At 47.6% G+C, this 18,996-nt stretch overlaps 1 protein-coding gene across 2 annotated transcripts in view; it reads right to left on the reverse strand.

Annotated features, from left to right (window-relative positions):
* LOC139749299 (uncharacterized) overlaps window positions 1-18,996 on the reverse strand; it is a 786,860-nt gene that overhangs the window by 495,342 nt on the left and 272,522 nt on the right. The window contains exon 1 of one of the 2 annotated variants that reach the window (XM_071663026.1): window positions 15,784-16,465. The exons of the other annotated variant lie outside the window; for it this stretch is intronic. The gene's annotated coding sequence lies outside the window, so the exon portion shown is untranslated. Of the gene's footprint in view, window positions 1-15,783; window positions 16,466-18,996 lie in introns of those variants that run through there. 2 annotated transcript variants of the gene reach the window in all.

The raw sequence follows: 18,996 nt of genomic DNA on the forward strand, positions 1-18,996 counted from the left end.
CAACGTCAGTAACAGTGGATGTCAGCGTAGCAGCGAAAGACGTAACAACCACAGTCACATCAGGAACAGCAGCAGCAGTAAAACCCTGAGCAGGTGGGACCCACTAGGCGGGTCGCGACATTATGATCGACAGACTTTCATGGACGCCACTAATAGCTCGAGCCTCAGGTGCTGCTGCTGCTGCTGCCTACCACCACCACCTACTACCCTCCTGCTGGCCCCCTCCACCTTCTGCTGCTGCCTTCCGTCCTCCTGCTGGCCCCTCCACATTCTCCTGCTGCCTTCCGTCCTCTTGCTGGCCCATCCACATTCTTCTGCTGGCCCCCTCCACATTCTCCTGCTGGCCCCCTCCACCTTCTCCTGGGGTCTTCCGTCCTCCTGCTAGCTCTTCCTCGCCTCTTACTCTCCCTGCTGACCCTTGCTCCTATTCTTGCTCTCCCGTCCATCCTCCTCTTACGATTTACAACTCTGCCTTCTCGTCTTCCCTCCCACTCCTCTGACCCGTCGTCCTACTGCTGGTCTCCTCCTCCTCCTCCTTCTCCTTCCTCATCCTCCTCATCCTGCCCCCTCCTACTTGCCCCTCCACTTTCTCCCTCCAGTGAGGTACCGTCCTGCTCCTGCCCATCTTCCTTCCTCTGCTTCCCCCCACCTCGATCCCCCAACATTTAATTCCTCCTCCATTCCGTAACCCACCCGGCTCCCTCCTTTCTCCTAATTTACAAGAGTGATGAAGGAGAGGCAGCCATGGTTGAACATTACGACTAGTATTGTTAACTACCACCAGGGGGAGGGGGGGCATTACCACTCACAAACATCACCACAGGGACGGTAGTGTTCACGACCACCACCAGAGGGCCAGTAATGTCCACTAACGCCACCAGAGGGCCAGTAATGTCCACTAACGTCACCAGAGGGCCAGTAATGTCCACTAACGCCACCAGAGGGCCAGTAATGTCCACTAACGCCACCAGAGGGCCAGTAATGTCCACTAACGTCACCAGGGGGCCAGTAATGTCCACTAACGCCACTAGAGGGCCAGTAATGTCCACTAACGCCACCAGAGGGCCTGTAATGTCCACTAACGCCACCAGAGGGCCAGTAATGTCCACTAACGCCACCAGAGGGCCAGTAATGTCCACTAACGCCACCAGAGGGCCAGTAATGTCCACTAACGCCACCAGAGGGCCAGTAATGTCCACTAACGCCACCAGAGGGCCAGTAATGTCCACTAACGCCACTAAAGGGCCTGTAATGTCCACTAACGCCACCAGAGGGCCAGTAATGTCCACTAACGCCACCAGAGGGCCAGTAATGTCCACTAACGCCACCAGAGGGCCAGTAATGTCCACTAACGCCACCAGAGGGCCAGTAATGTCCACTAACGCCACTAGAGGGCCTGTAATGTCCACTAACGCCACCAGAGGGCCAGTAATGTCCACTAACGCCACCAGAGGGCCAGTAATGTCCACTAACGCCACTAGAGGGCCTGTAATGTCCACTAACGCCACCAGAGGGCCAGTAATGTCCACTAACGCCACCAGAGGGCCTGTAATGTCTAACATCGCCATGAGATAATCGGTAATATGCTTTACGTCTGACACCAGGAGCCAAGTGCGTAAAAGGTCACGTGGATGCGACAGTTACTATATCGACCTCTGAACTTTCGGGGCGTATCAAAACTCTCTCTCTCTCTCTCTCTCTCTCTCTCTAAATAGGCATAATGGCGACTAGCAACCACGGCAGCGCTTACCCTCTTCTGCCTCCGCATTAGGCATCGACGGTACGAGTGACAGACCCACAGACACCACGTTGTCAGGAGGGCGCGCTACCTTCCCTGGCACGGCCCCTTCCTCGACCGTACCTGCCTCGCACGGGTAAGTGGTCAAGCCTTTATGGACAAAGGTGCATTTCTTATCGATCCACAAGAAGAAGAAAAACAGACGAGTAAACATTGGGAACTTAAAGAGGCCAATAACCTTGACATTACTGCTCAGATCCTGTAGTGTGTAACGTCACAGCATTATGATCCACGAGACGCCATCGAACATCAACATTTGAGCGGACGGTAACATGGTTTGAGGAGGGGCCGCTCACCTTCCTGGTTACCTTCCCACACTCTCTACTGTACCTGGCACCCGGCACTGACTGCCTTTAGTGCCACCTGCATCATCACGCCAGCATGAGACATCCGTAGGGCCTCTGAGTGCGTGTGACGTTAGTCCCTACACCAAACTACAGACGCTTGGCACTTGAGGTATGATATCTAGCACCTCCTTGAAGACTTACTAACCTGGATGTTCTCTCAGGGTTGTGGGTCATGGGATAACCCCAGTGTGGATGCTGGCGTGCCTCAGGGTTGTGGGTCATGGGTCAGCCCATAACCCCAGTATGGGTGCTGGCGTGCCTCAGGGTTGTGGGTCATGGGGCAGCCCACAACCCCAGTATGGGTGCTGGCGTGCCTCAGGGTTGTGGGTCATGGGGCAGCCCACAACCCCAGTATGGGTGCTGGCGTGCCCTGGGGTAGTGTTGTGGGTCCTCTGTTATGGAACGTTCATCTTGATGATCCAGACCAGATTCGTGAAGCTGTACCTCCACACTGACCTGCCCCGCCAGCAGCGCCTCCTGCACACGGCAGCACCGTGTGACACCTGAGCCTGATGATGAGCACACGGCAGCACCGTGTGACACCTGAGTCTGATGATGAGCACACGGCAGCACCGTGTGACACCTGAGCCTGATGATGAGCACACGGCAGCACCGTGTGACACCTGAGTCTGATGATGAGCACACGGCAGCACCGTGTGACACCTGAACTGACCAGCTGGGTGTCATAACAGTGCTCAGGTGGCTATCCTGGCAGTGACGTCTGACTCATCCACGACAGTGAAATGTTACGTGCAGAGACCAGCATGTAAAGCAGCAGGGGGGGTCTAGATGGCTGGGGTAAGGAGAACGTTGCACAGTCCAGACGGCAGAAAATGAAGCCGAGGTTCTCTGAGGACTCACATGTGGTGGGTGACGCGTCCTTCATAACATGTGGGTCCACAAGACAACAACAGAGGGTCGAGCACAGCCACTCCTCGTCGTCTCCTCCAGCCAGGAGCTACCATGTCAACAGTATGGTAGAGGCGTCCTGGCTCCGTCAGTCAAGGCTGAGGCTTCCCCACCTGAGGCAGCAGCAAGGGGGAACGACCAGCAGCAGCTACAACCTGGCCCCGTCACTCTCCAGAGCATCATCTTACCAGCGAGCGATCTTTCCAGCCAACGTCTCACTCGGATGTGAACCATGTTGACGCATATTACGAACAGGACAGAAGTGTAGTCCTCCGAACACGTCAACTTACTACCTTCAAATATCGTAGATACTTATCTCTTCTTCATTAACTTCTCTCTGCTCCAGTTCAGGCCCGACCTTGATGTGGACTTCGGTCCGTGACTGAAGCCTCCAACGTAAAAGTATAATAACAATCATAAGGTAAGGGGGGTATTTTTATTTCTCAACAACATGCGTGCATGACCAAGGTTACGTTTAGAAAGATAAGAGAAAGAACGTTTACTGCCTCCCCCTTCAACTGTACCCTTAGAGACACGGTGACGAGAGATAAAAATAGATAGATAGACAGATAGATAGATAGATAGATAGATATATAGATAGATAGATAGATAGATAGATAGATAGAGAGAGAGAGAGAGAGAGAGAGAGAGAGAGAGAGAGAGAGAGAGAGAGAGAGAGAGAGAGAGAGTATGGAAGATGTAGGCAAAAAAAGATTACTATGAATGACACACACACACACACACTCATCCCCAAGTGACCGATACTCAAAATGTACAACTCTACAACCCAGGAGCACAACACTACAAACCACGAGAACAACATTCCAGCCCTGTGAGTGACCCCGTAACGTACTCCCCCGAACTGTGAGTGGTAAGAACGCCACGTAATCCTCACCAACTCACATCTCTCTCTCTCTCTCTCTCTCTCTCTCTCTCTCTCTCTCTCTCTCTCTCCCACCAATAAGTAATCCAGATAAGAGTGATGGAAAATCACCTATAGATCGTGTGTGTGTGTGTGTGTGTGTGTGTGGAGGAGGAGGATCGTGTGTGTGGAGGAGGAAGATCGTGTGTGTGGAGGAGGAAGATCGTGTGTGTGGAGGAGGATCGTGTGTGTGGAGGAGGAAGATCGTGTGTGTGGAGGAGGATCGTGTGTGTGTGTGTGTGTGTGGAGGAGGATCGTGTGTGTGTGTGTGTGTGTGTGGAGGAGGATCGTGTGTGTGTGTGTGTGTGTGGAGGAGGATCGTGTGTGTGTGTGTGTGTGTGTGGAGGAGGATCGTGTGTGTGGAGGAGGAGGATCGTGTGTGTGGAGGAGGAAGATCGTGTGTGTGAAGGAGGAGGATCGTATGTGTGGAGGAGGAAGATCGTGTGTGTGAAGGAGGATCGTGTGTGTGTGGAGAAAGGGTTCACCATCTCCGGAAGCCACTTCCACTCGGTAACAACCCTTGCCAAGAACAAGGGTTGTTACCCCGCCCCCCTCTCAGGTAACACCACCTTGATGGCGGTGACGCCAGCACCATATCTTGATCCTGTTAACACCATCACTACTGAAGCAGGAGCGTGGTCCTCCTTCTCCCTCCCTCTCTCTCTCGCCGCCCCAGACCCCCATCTTAACACCCCGCCTGCCGTTAATAAGTGCCTCGGGGGAGCCGGCGTGTCATTCTAAACATACCACACTGAAATAACTGGTTCCGGACAACCTCCAGCTGGTATGCTCTTCTGTGTTTATACATCCTGACTCAACAGGAAACACGGGCGAGCGGTGGCCACTGTAGTGTTGCTGTTGGAGGGAGGGTGGTGTTGTGTTGTGCCGCAAAGTGTTGCACGGCGAGGGGAAGTGCTGTGTAGCGCTGTGGTGCTGCCGCTGCATGGTGAGGTGCAGCGTGAGGGGGTCAGTGTTGTGTGGTGTCGCGATGTTGTGCGTTACTCCATGATGTTATGTCGATGTTTTGAGGTGCAATGTGTTGTATTCGGTAGTGTTATGTGTCGTGTATAGTGGTGGTGTAGGATGTTGTAGGCTGGCGTGTGATGTCGAGTCGTATTCTGTTGTGTGGGGGTGATGTGTCCAAGATGTAGGGGTGTTGTGTGGTGAAGCTGACAGTCGGAGATGTTGTGTGGTGCAGATGACGTTCTTGGGTGTTGTGTGGTGCGGCTGACATTGTGGGATGTTGTGTGGTTCAATTTTCGTTCTGGGATATTGTGTGGTGCAGCAGATGTTCTGGGGTGTTGTGTGGTCTAGCTAAAGAGCTGGGGTGTGTAGTGCGGCCGAAAGTTCTGGGGTGCTGTGTGGTAGGGCCGCCATTCTTATGTGTGGTGCGTCTGACGTTCCGGGATGTTGTGTGGTACGGCTGACGTTCTGTGGTGTGGCTGCTGACGTTCCGAGGTGTTGTGTGGTACGGCTGACGTTCTGTGGTGTGGCTGCTGACGTTCCGAGGTGTTGTGTGGTACGGCTGACGTTCTGTGGTGTGGCTGCTGACGTTCCGAGGTGTTGTGTGGTACGGCTGACGTTCTGTGGTGTGGCTGCTGACGTTCCGGGGTGTTGTGTGGTACGGCTGACGTTCTGTGGTGTGGCTGCTGACGTTCCGAGGTGTTGTGTGGTACGGCTGACGTTCTGTGGTGTGGCTGCTGACGTTCCGAGGTGTTGTGTGGTACGGCTGACGTTCTGTGGTGTGGCTGCTGACGTTCCGAGGTGTTGTGTGGTACGGCTGACGTTCTGTGGTGTGGCTGCTGACGTTCCGGGGTGTTGTGTGGTACGGCTGACGTTCTGTGGTGTGGCTGCTGACGTTCCGGGGTGTTGTGTGGTACGGCTGACGTTCTGTGGTGTGGCTGCTGACGTTCCGGGGTGTTGTGTGGTACGGCTGACGTTCTGTGGTGTGGCTGCTGACGTTCCGGGGTGTTGTGTGGTACGGCTGACGTTCTGTGGTGTGGCTGCTGACGTTCCGAGGTGTTGTGTGGTACGGCTGACGTTCTGTGGTGTGGCTGCTGACGTTCCGAGGTGTTGTGTGGTACGGCTGACGTTCTGTGGTGTGGCTGCTGACGTTCCGAGGTGTTGTGTGGTACGGCTGACGTTCTGTGGTGTGGCTGCTGACGTTCCGAGGTGTTGTGTGGTACGGCTGACGTTCTGTGGTGTGGCTGCTGACGTTCCGAGGTGTTGTGGGGTGGAGCCTGCGTTCCGAGGTGTTGTGTGGTATGGCCTGCGTACTGGGGTGTTGTATGTGCAGTTGACGTTCTGGGATGTTGTGAGGTGTGGGCGACGTTCTGAGATGTTCCGGAGCGTTGTGTGGTGTACCATAAGTTCTGTGACGTTGTGTGGTGCAGCTTACGTTCTGGGGAGTTGTGTGGTGCAGCTAACGTTCTGAGGTGTTGTGTGGTGCAGCTTACGTTCTGGAGTTGTGTGGTGCAGCTTACGTTCTGGAGTGTTGTGTGGTGCAGCTTACGTTCTGAGGTGTTGTGTGGTGCAGCTAACGTTCTGAGGTGTTGTGTGGTGCAGCTTACGTTCTGAGGTGCTGTGTGGTGCAGCTTACGTTCTGAGGTGTTGTGTGGTGCAGCTAACGTTCTGAGGTGTTGTGTGGTGCAGCTAACGTTCTGAGGTGTTGTGTGGTGCAGCTTACGTTCTGAGGTGCTGTGTGGTGCAGCTTACGTTCTGAGGTGTTGTGTGGTGCAGCTTACGTTCTGAGGTGTGGTGTGGTGCAGCTTACGTTCTGAGGTGTTGTGTGGTGCAGCTAACGTTCTGAGGTGTGGTGTGGTGCAGCTTACGTTCTGAGGTGTGGTGTGGTGCAGCTTACGTTCTGAGGTGTGGTGTGGTGCAGCTTACGTTCTGAGGTGTTGTGTGGTGCAGCTAACGTTCTGAGGTGCTGTGTGGTGCAGCTTACGTTCTGAGGTGTGGTGTGGTGCAGCTTACGTTCTGAGGTGTTGTGTGGTGCAGCTTACGTTCTGAGGTGTGGTGTGGTGCAGCTTACGTTCTGAGGTGTGGTGTGGTGCAGCTTACGTTCTGAGGTGTGGTGTGGTGCAGCTTACGTTCTGAGGTGTGGTGTGGTGCAGCTTACGTTCTGAGGTGTGGTGTGGTGCAGCTTACGTTCTGAGGTGTGGTGTGGTGCAGCTTACGTTCTGAGGTGTGGTGTGGTGGGGATAACGTTCTGGAGTGTTGTGTGGTGTGGATAACGTTCTGGAGTGTTGTGTGGTGTGGATAACGTTCTGGAGTGTTGTGTGGTGGAGATAACGTACGACTGACGCTTTGGGGTTTTGAGATGTATGATGCTGTGTGGGGTTGTGAGTGTGATGTGTAGTGTTGTCGAGGTGTTGACAGTGTTACTCCGTGGACCCCTGTGGTATCATGTATGTTGGGTGGCTTTTGTTTTGCCCCGGAGGTGTTCCGGGGGATGAAGGGAGGGAGTGGGGGGGGGGGGAGGTTCTATAGTGTTGCATAGCACCGTGGGTTGTGGTCGGTGTTGTGTGGTGATGATGTGGCGCGAGGGGTAATAACTGGATCTTGTGTGGTGTTGTGATCCAGCTGTGGGCATGTGTTAGGGTGTTGTGTAGAAATGTGTGTTGTTCTGTGGTTGTGTTGTAGTGTTACGAAGGCGCGCTTCAAGTTACTTAAGCACAAGCAAGACGCTTAGGCCTCTGAACACGACGGTACGACCCTTGAGGACGACAAGTACGACTTACGACCTTTTGGGTATGATGGCCCGGCCTATGACAAAGGCCTAGTCATCGTACCCAAGGGTCGTACCGTTGGGCTCACGCGTCGCAACGTCGTACTCAGGGACTGTACCGTCGTGTTTAAGCGTCGCAAAGTCTTACTCAGTGGTTGCTCCGTCGTACCTAAGAATGGTAAAGTCGTATTTTAGAATCGTATCGTCTTACCTAAAGACGATAAAGTCGTGCTCAAGGGTCGTTACCGTCGTGCTCAAAGAATCGTACCGTCACACACAGATATCGCACCGTCATATTCTACGATCGTACCGTCGTGCTCAAAAATCGTACCGTGATACTCAAGGATTGTACCGTCGCGCTTAAGGGTCATTACCGTCGTACTCAAGGATCGTACCGTTGTACTCAAAGATCGTACCGTTGTTACGATCGTAAATTGATTCACCGTCGCAATGAATCATCGTACCGGCGAGCTCAAGGATCGCACTGTGGTGCTGAAGGGTCGTAACGTCGAGCTTAAGGGACTAATGGTGTCATAGCCGTGCTGTGTGCTGGGTGATACTATCTGAATGCTGAGTAGTGTTGGACGGCGCGGTAAAGGTGACAGAAATGTTGAATGGTAACGGTGTTCCCCAGTGACGTGGGTGTGGTGGTGTTGCGGGATGTCGGTGGATATTGTTGTGTTGTTACGTTACGGGGCTATGTTGCGTAAGGTTGTGAGGATGTCAAGGTGCTTTTTATGTTCCCGGGTGTCGTAGGGTGATGAACTGAGGTCCATGCAGTGTTGTATGGTGCTGGTGGAAGTTTTACGTACAGTGCTGTGTGGTGATTTGGGTGTTGAGTTACTCTGCGGTGTTGTAGGAGTACTGTATAGTTACATGTTGTGGTCTAGCTGCTGTGGGGAAGGGAGAGAGAGAGAGAGAGAGAGAGAGAGAGAGAGAGAGAGAGAGAGAGAGAGAGAGAGAGAGAGAGTAACCGTGGTGATAGCGAGGTGTTGCGTTCTGTGTTGTTAGTGTGCTGGAGTGGGTGACTCCTATTGCGTAGTGTTGTAAGGGTGTTGTAGGGTACTTGCAAATGTGAAAACATTGTGGGATCTTGTGTGGTAACGCTGGGGTTCTGTCAGAGTTGTGTGTCTGTAATGAAGGCAAGCTTAGATTTTATGTAGATGAGAGGAGGATCTTGTGTGGTGTTCTGGTTGCTGTATGGTTCTGTGTGTTGCGTAGTGCAGCAAGTGTTGCGTGTTACTGTGACGGGATGTTGCGGGAAAACTCTGTGGTTTCGTGTCATAGAGGTTTTGGAAATGTTACTAGGGCGCCGTCAAGTGTTCAGGGGTGCGAGTGTGTTGCAGAGGTGTTGTGTGGCGTTTATTGTGTAGTTTACCCAGTGTTGAAGAATAATGTGAAATCACTGTCATTCAACACGGTGTTTCTAGAGTGATGTTTGGAGTTTATGGGTACTGTCCACATGTGTGGAACAAGGCGTGGTGATGTTATGCGGTGAGGCTTGGGTGTTGTATGGACGTTGTGTGTTGCTAGGCAGATGCTGTTGGGTACCTTAGATAACTGGGAGTTGTAGTGGGCTGTTGCAAGGACGTTGGAGCGTTACTGCGAGGTTGTAACAATTGTACAAATGATGTTCTGTTGTGATGTTGCAGACCAAGTGCCCATGATGACCAGTGATGAGTTGTGGATAGTATGGTGGTGCTGATGGTGTCGGTAATGTGAGGGAGTGCTGAAGATGTGAGGGACTGTTGGTGGTATGAAGGAGTGCGGGTGGAGTGACGGAGTACCGGTGCTTTCAGGACAGTGTCGGTGGTGTGAGGGAGTAACGGTGGTGTGAGGGCGTGACGGAGGTATGATGGAGTATCGGTGGTGTGAGGGAGTGACGGTAATGTGAGGGAGTGTTAGTGGTGTAGGGGAGAGAGAGAGAGAGAGAGAGAGAGAGAGAGAGAGAGAGAGAGAGAGAGAGAGAGAGAGAGAGAGAGAGAGGTCAGACGAGGACAAGGAAGACATTCTTCAGCCAGTGACAGGCTGGCGGGGGTAAGCGAAACGTGTGCGAGACCACAGACGAGGTAACGAGGCCGCAAGAAACCAAGTGGGATTGCAAGAGAACAACCCAAGAAGCTCAAGCGAGGCCAATAGAGACGAAACGGAAGTTCTAGGAGTCCAAGCGAGGATACAGAGAACCAAATGAGGCTACAGATCACCTAACGAGGACACAGAAGAAAAAAAACGCGAGGCCATAGGAATCCAAGCGAGGATACAGAATCAATGACTCGGAGGAGCAAAACAGGGATACAGAAGAGCCACTAAAAAACCCCGAGAGATCCAACGCGTGATAAGAAAACAAACCCGAGACACTAATCGAGGTCACACGAAATCGGACGGCGTCACAAATGAGCAAAGCAGCCGTGACAGCAGTGCAGCCCAGGTCGTAACATTTCAGCCACAACCACAACACACCGAACGACACCCACCCGCCCATCCACCCCCCGCAAAAGGAGTCAGGAGGTGGCGGACAACGAGAGACATAATGAGCAAAGGGGGGAGCCGAGATCAAATGAAGACGAGACCGTGAGCGACCAAGACTCACACCAAAGACTCAAAGGACAGTTGGGAGCGACCAAGACTCACACCAAAGACTCAAAAGAGGACAGTTGGGAGCGACCAAGACTCACACCAAAGACTCAAAAGAGGACAGTTGGGAGCGACCAAGACTCACACCAAAGACTCAAAAGAGGACAGTTGGGAGTATACTGGTCGCAAAAGGATCAGTAAAAGTGTAAGACATCATAACGTGATGCAAGGGATTGTATCCGGCTGGAAATAGTTTCCCTTGGCGGAAGTAAGACCAAACGAGGAAACGCAAGACCACCACACGAGGCCATACGAGACGAGGGCCTCGAGATGCAAGGGTAATGACACGAAAGTCCAAACAGGCTCACATAAGACTATGCCAGACCACATATGACGCACATGACGAGACCAAACGTGCAAAACTCAAGGTCCCAAAATGCATGACCATACCGAACGAGGCTACGTGAACCCCTGACCACAGAACCAAGAAACACCATGAAATATTAGGGGATTACATCACAACATGAGGCTCCACATGAAGGGCAAGGATTACACCACAACATGAGGCACCACATGAAGGGCAAGGATTACACAACAACATGAGGCACCACATAAGGGGCAAGGATTACACCACAACATGTTGCACCACATGAAGGACAAGGATTACATCACAATATGAGGACACCACACGAAGGCCAAGGATTACATCACAACATGAGGACACCACACGAAGGCCAAGGATTACATCACAACATGAGGACACCACACGAAGGCCAAGGATTACATCACAACATGAGGACACCACACGAACGACAAGGATTACATCACATCATACAGATATCATATAATGGATAAGCATGCATTACACCACGTCAAACAGACATCACACGCAGGACAAGATTACATCAAATCATACAGGCATCACATGAAGGACAGGGATTTCTCGATTAGAAAAAGAAAGGACATTACACTGACATTCAAGTCTGGGCATATTACTGATAAAGATCTTGTGCATAATGGTTGAATTTTGAATTCAATGTGTCTGCTGTCAAAAGGAATTAGCTTCACAGTACTTGTGATAGACGAAGGAGAAAAAGTTGTCTCGAGAATGAGGCTAGAGTGAAGAACGTAATGAAGATGAGTGTTTAGTGGAGATAGAGGTGTAGTGATGGTGGCCTCTCACATGAACTTGTAGTTCAGGTTAATGGCCAGCTGTAAGGAGAGTGTAATGAAGATAAAGGTGTAGTGAAGATGGCCTTTGTTCTAATCCATTTAGTCAAGATGTTAAGGGTGTAGTGAGGTTGAAGGTGTAGTAGAGATGGCCTTTTACTTGACCCAAAAGGTTCAAATCAAATACAAGAAGAGTCGAGTGTATACTGAAGATGAGGTTATAAAGAGGATGTAGTTTTGTGAAGACGAAGTGTAGTGAAGAGGTAGTTTGGTGATGATGAGGTGTAGTTAAGATGCAGTTTAGTGAAGATGAGGGTGGTTAAGGTGGCTTTAGACCTGACCTCCAAACTAGATGCTGGGCAAACAAGAGACTGGCTATAAAAGCCATGGATTCATAAGTTTACAAAAACGAGAGAATAAACAGCAACAGAAAAATATCTAGTTCCGTTTTCTTTTCCCTTACACGTTTTCTTTTTTTCATGATGGCCTTCATCGTTCCTGAGAACACTGATTCAATAACCTATTTGTTGTATTCCTGGAAGCATTTCCCTCTTCGAGCCCACGTATTTCATACTCGCTTTCTTGCATCTATAACACACAACAAACGATGTCTTTAGCCATATATATATATATATATATATATATTGGAAAGGATCTCAATTTTGCACGCGATCAAGATATTCCTATGAGTCCACGGGGAAAATGAAGCACGATAAGTTCCCAAGTGCCCTCTCGTGTAATAATCACATCATTAGGGGAGACACAAGAGAGAAATATAGCAGTCAGTTATATTTCTCTCTTGTGTCTCCCCTGATGATGTGATCATTACACGAAAGTGCACTTCGGAACTTATCTTGTTTCATATATATATATATATATATATATATATATATATATATATATATATATATATATATATATAAAGAAAAGAGTTTATGGATATCAATGACATCTGACCGACTCAACTGATACTGGCACAACAGGTAAACAATGTTACTGACACTACAGCTAAACAATATTAATGACACAAACGCTGAACATTGTTACTGACACTTCAGCCTAAATATTGTGACCGACACACAGCTAAAACAACGGTACTGGCATCACAGCTAAACAATCTTACTATTAGCACTAGAGCTAAACACCTAAATGCACAAGCTTCCCAGAATCATGTGTGTAATGCGTCTACTGATACGGATATCAATACAGAATAGGTTCGTTTTCACACGCTCAGTGATATGTACCACAACTAGTACTTACTACCTACTACTACTATCAATAATAATAATAATAATAATAATAATAATAATAATAATAAAGAATCAGCAGCAGCCAAGAAGCCAACAGTTAACGAATGAAAAATAAATAAGAAAGGTAAATATAAAAACGTGTATATTAAACAGCCAGTCTTTTCTTAAAACATAATTCATTTGATTACTGATAAGTCACGATGCTTGGCACGAAGCTGTTCTCATACTGGCGTGAACCAGCCGTGTGAGTTCGATGCAGCTGCGGTGCTGACCTGTAATATATAGTCAAGGAGATGAAGCGGTGGGTGGGGATGGTGGAGACTGGTGCAGGCGACAGCTTCACCCCGAACTGTTGGATGAGGTCAAGGTGATTGATAGAGAGAGCTGGGAGGGTTACTGAGGTAAGCACAATATATATATATATATATATATATATATATATATATATATATATATATATATATATATATATATATATATATTATCCCTGGGGATAGGGGAGAAAGAATACTTCCCACGTACTCCCTGCGTGTCGTAGAAAGAGACTAAAAGGGGAGGGAACGGGAGGCTGGAAATCCTCCCCCTCGTTTTTTCTTTTTAATTTTCCAAAAGAAGGAACAGAGAAGGGGGCCAGTGAAGATATTCCCTTAAAGGCCCAGTCCTCTGTTCTGAACGCTACCTCGCTAACGCGGGAAATAGCGAATAGTATGAAAGAAATTATATATATATATATATATATATATATATATATATATATATATATATATATATATATATACATTAAATCACAATAAAAGCGTGACTGCATATATGAAGAAACACTACTAGGAAAAGGAAACACGAGAATTCTGATTGCTTATTACAACAGCTTCAGAGGACCAGTTACAGAGGGGGAAAAAATAGAAACAATTGAGGCTATTGATACAGAACCAATTCTTTGTTCCCTCCAGTTCTGTATCTATAACCTCTATAGTATCAACTTTCTCTCTCTCTAGAACCAGTCCTCTGAAGATGTTAATACACGAAAGTGCTCTGGATTTTCGTGTTTCGTTCTCCTAGTGGTGCTCCCGCATATGTGTGTGTGTGTGTGTGTGTGTGTGTGTGTGTGTGTGTAATTATATGAAAGCCATTGATACTTCGTATTTTCCATTTCCTTGTGATCTTAATTACATCTTATGTACATTCATTGCATGTGTACTGCTTACATGTATATATCTAAAGAACATCGTATCATCAGAGATGAACTTAAAATTGGGTCAATCTGCGGTGTTCCTCAAGGCTCTATTTTTGGGCCGCTGTTATTCTTTCTCTAAATCATCTGCGCTGCAACTCGAATGATACGTCATTACACCCATAATGCTTAGCGTACGAGAGAAGTCTGGAGTATCCAGGACTGTGGCAGCTTATAAAAAGACCAACAAACGGCCCACCTGTGGTAGGATAAAGAGCAAGTTCATCAGTGTGGAAGCAGCGGGAGCTTGGAGCGTTGCTCTCACCATCACCTACTGTACGTGTGAGAGACTTACTGACCGCCGTACCCAGCTTGTCTTGTCACTGGAAAAACCACACTGGAAGATTACGTATCTAAACTATGTAATGGTGAAAGTGGAAACTGTCTTCAGGTTAACGGATAAGGTATTATATATATATATATATATATATATATATATATATATATATATATATATATATATATATATATATATATATATTGGAAAGGATCGCAATTTTGCGCGTGATCAAGTATATTCCTGAGTCCACGGGAAAAATGAAACACGATAAGTTCCCAAGTGCACTTCGTGTAATAATCACATCATCGGGGGAGACACAAGAGAGAAATATAACAGTCAGTTGATATACAATTGCAAGTTTACCATATGGCGTCCTAACTACGTCTCTTCGTTGTATATCAACTGACTGATATATTTTTCTCTTGTGTCTCCCCTAGTGATGTGATTGTTACACGAAAGTGCACTTGGGAACCCATCGTTTCATTTTCCCCGTGGACACATAGGAATATATATATATATATATATATATATATATATATATATATATATATATATATATATATATATATATATATAATTTTTTTCATGCTATTCGCCACCTCCCACATCAGCGAGGTAGCGCCAAGAACAAAGGTTTGAGCCTTTGAGGGAATATCCTCACTTGGCCCCTTCTCTCTTCCTTCTTTTGGAAAATTTAAAATGAGAGGGGAGGATTTCCAGCCACACGCTCCCTCCCCTTTTAGTCGCCCTCTACGACAAGCACTCCACACAGGAGCAGGGACATGATGAATTTCTTTGAAGCGAGAAGGTCCAAAACGACACTATTCCTCTCCGTCCATTGACTGACACAACCTTGCCGAAGGTGACTTGCTGCACGCAGTGAGACAATTTACAGGCAGGGTCCGGTAAACCATGGCTGTTAACCTGTTTACAATGGTATATATATATATATATATATATATATATATATATATATATATATATATATATATATGCTGTGAGTGTGAGACTTTCATTTGAGTACATACCAAGAACTGGTCACACCAACTGAGGAGACATTACATTTGTAAAGTCCAACGACAGGCAGCAATAAGTGTACCTACGGTGAAGAAGTTATGCTGAAAGGAGAGGATGGCAGCTGTGAACCAACCCACGATAGAAGAGAGAAGGAAAGTGGGTGACATGACTATAACTTTTAAGTTCCTAATTCCATATGACGGTCGAGAAACCAATCAACTGTAGGACACAACCAGACAGAAAGTTAGGAGGGATGTAAAGAAATATTCCTATCGTCAAAGAATGGTGGACGAATATAGTAAGTTAATGCCAAGCATATGAAAAAAAAAGCTCAAAAGGTTAAAAGATCGCTGGGTTTCCACTGGTGTATAAAACTCCCTTTTTCTCCAAACAAACAAGTAACCTCACATACATATACATATATTTTTTTGGCAAACTTGAGTAATTTTCTTACAATTCATACCTGCGTGTAAGTTTAAATTTACTTAAAAAAGTGACGTGAAATGTCAATAAACAAAACATAAGAGTGAGAGCAGTGTTAACAGTTACACTAACCTGAGGTGGAGGAAGCCTGTGCTGGGCAGTCCGCCCCTCCTCGCTGGGTCCTCTGTGGTTCACTATCTCCCTTTCCAGTAATATTCGTCAGTGTTTATGGATCCCGTGTGTGTGAAGGTCGTCTACGTTGTATCAACTTGCATGTCGCTCCTACTGTCTCAAGATCTTATCTACTGAGGAGATCCGACCGCGCGCTAGCACTGTAGTTTCTTTTAACACTTTGCTCTAAGGAATCACTAATATGGTATTTTGACTCGAGGCTCGCTTGGCTGTCACTAACACACTCGTTCACATGAAACAATATCCAATGAATTAGTTTTCTAAAAGTTTAAAAACATAAAAACACCCAGACTATTTCCAGTAACAGGGTCTAAGCAAAATTTTAAAGATCTAATTTGACAGGATGGATGGGTTTTTCCAAGGAGGTGTCTTGCAGTGCCCTCACAAGCAGGACCACAACACACACACACTTCACGGACGGACGGACGGTCCTCCAACTATTGTGTAAACAGACCCACTCACTCCGGTACGAAGTATACACTCTATACGAATTATTGGCGCCACTTTAGGTGATACTCCCTCTCCATTATGACCAACCTCACCAGCACGACGATGGTCATAACCATCACCACGACCTTCGCTGCACCTCCACCTCCTGCAGCTGGCACAGCAGAGACACCACTAACTGGGCCGGGAACAGCTGACCCGCCGCCGACAACTTCACCTCCATTGCCACCCTCACACGCTATGACCACATTCCTATCTACAGCCAACGTGCCTCATCTATATACTCGCTCAATGGTATGGGTCACGTAGGAGGAAATTTAACTATTTCGAGGAACAAGGTTGACCCTGGGAGGTTCAGTAGCTGGCATTCCATGTTGCAATGAGCTCTCCAGTATTTCAATGGAGTTGCCAGTTTTCACAATACTGACTATCTCAAGACAACGATACATATAAATACAGAAGGATATGTATGTTCTGAGGGATACCTTTGACGCTTATGAAGTACAGCGTTAACTGTGCTATAGTACAGAATAAAATCATATAGTGACGACCTGCAAGTGATATAAGATATATCTAAGACATAAATGTCGGAAAAGAAAGGAGGCATCGAGACAGGTTCATTGCTGCAAGCCATTCTGGCCCCCACCTCACCCCCAACCACCATCGCCACACTCCACCCAACCACGATCTCCACCTCCGCCACTATCACCACACCAGAAAGGAGGGGAAAAGCAGGAGTGAATATGACATGGGTTTGGATGATAAACCTCTGTGAGCAAAAACCTGGAACGAAACAAACCTCACGTGACCTATGACATTTTTATCGTCCACTGCATTCAGTGTTACGCCTCTCCCATCACCGCCATCACAGCAGCGACCATCACCACCACCACTTCCATGATTAGATCAGCTACCGTCACCATCATCATCATCATCTCAGTTACTACCATAGTCACCATCACATTATCTACCACCGTCACCATCACATTATCTACCACCGTCACCACATCATCTACCACCGTCGGCATCACCACCACAGTATCTACTACCACCTCCGTAAAACATAATGTGACAAACAACACGTCACCGTCGTTATCAACACTGGTAACACCATCTGCCAACCTCTTTCTCTAAATCATGACCAACATTATCTAACATTAATACTTTCAACTACACCACATCAACACATTATCACCATCATTACCACCAGCATTAACACAGGACACAGCACCATGACCACTACCATTATCAACACAGTACCACCGTCACCAGCGATACATTCCCTTACACTACCCACTACGGCAGCAGCCGTAGGTGATCATGAAGAACCTATACACATCTCTTCACGTCGACAGTGGCGAGGGGAAGAGGGAAGCTCCTCTTCTTGTTCAGGTTAAGAATGGATCTCACCAGTGCAAGGAGCTTCTGCTGTAATAATGCTTTATGTTCGAAAATATTTCCAAAAAGTTGCATTTAAAGGAATTTCTTCCAAGTTACAGACGTTTAAGCACATAAACATACGCAGCAGGACATAAGCGATAAGAATCTGTACGTGGCGGGGACTTGGGAGTTGACATTGTCCGCAACCTGCCGCCAGAGTGTCTGTTTAGAAAAACAGTGGACAAACTGCCTGCTGGCATATATTAGAATAGCAGCCATATGTATTAATTAGATATTATTCTGCAAGATGTTCACGTCCAACAGTAAGCCAGAATTAGAATGTACTTTTCGACTCACAGAGCATAAAGAGGTGGTAGAGAAGGTCCAGAGAAGGACAACAACGAAGGTACCACAGTTAAGAGAAATCAGTTGCAGGGAAAGCCTACAGGCCTCAAGTTTGCCCACTAAGGAAGACAGAAGAGTGAGGGCTGACGGGATCAAAACTTTGAGTTCTTAAATCCCTCTGATGATGAAGAGAATGAAGAGTTTTTCGAAAGAAGTAGAAACAGAACATCCAGAGAATGAAACTTAAAAGAAATTTGCGAAACAAAGACGTGAACAAAATACTTCTTACAGTATAAGAGGTCGCGGACGAATGTAATTAACTGAACGAAGTCAGGGTTTCACGACTTTAACTCATCGTCCGTCTGGTTGTGCCTACATCCCCCACAACACGAGCCTCAACATCAAGTCTGAGCAACGTAAACACCTCCACACCGCCGCCACTACAGCGGCCAGTAACACAAAGATGCCTCACTTATTACTCAAAATTTCCCACACTGCAACGTAGTCACAAGTTGTGACATAAGTAGGGGTGGAAATATTGCACAAAAAAAATATCATAATACATCTGTAATAAGTACTACGTCCGTAGACTCAATTTTCTCCAAGCTATAAGTCAGGTATGTGCTGGCTAGTTGGTGGCTTGGCCTTTAGGCCTATCAAACTACCGGGGTCATTAAGGCCGTGAACGTGAGACTATTTCCATCCACCAACCGCACATTATCAACACCTTCCTCAAGTGTTGAACCATCATTCCAAAACCAAACAACCTCCCATCACATATAGAGTCCAGGGAGGTTATGTTACAAGCGAGAGTTATGGGGTCTTATACCAGTCGCTTCCTTCGATGATGGGAAATGACTGGCGGCGTGTCAGTCGGGTAAATGAGTTACAGTTCTTCACTTGTGATCAACGGGGTTAAGGTGCGTGTTCAAGTGCGTCTCCTAAACACCACAACCAACACAAACACCAGTAACAACAACT

The sequence above is a fragment of the Panulirus ornatus genome, chromosome 1 (assembly GCF_036320965.1).
Source record: "Panulirus ornatus isolate Po-2019 chromosome 1, ASM3632096v1, whole genome shotgun sequence".
NCBI lineage: Eukaryota > Metazoa > Arthropoda > Malacostraca > Decapoda > Palinuridae > Panulirus > Panulirus ornatus.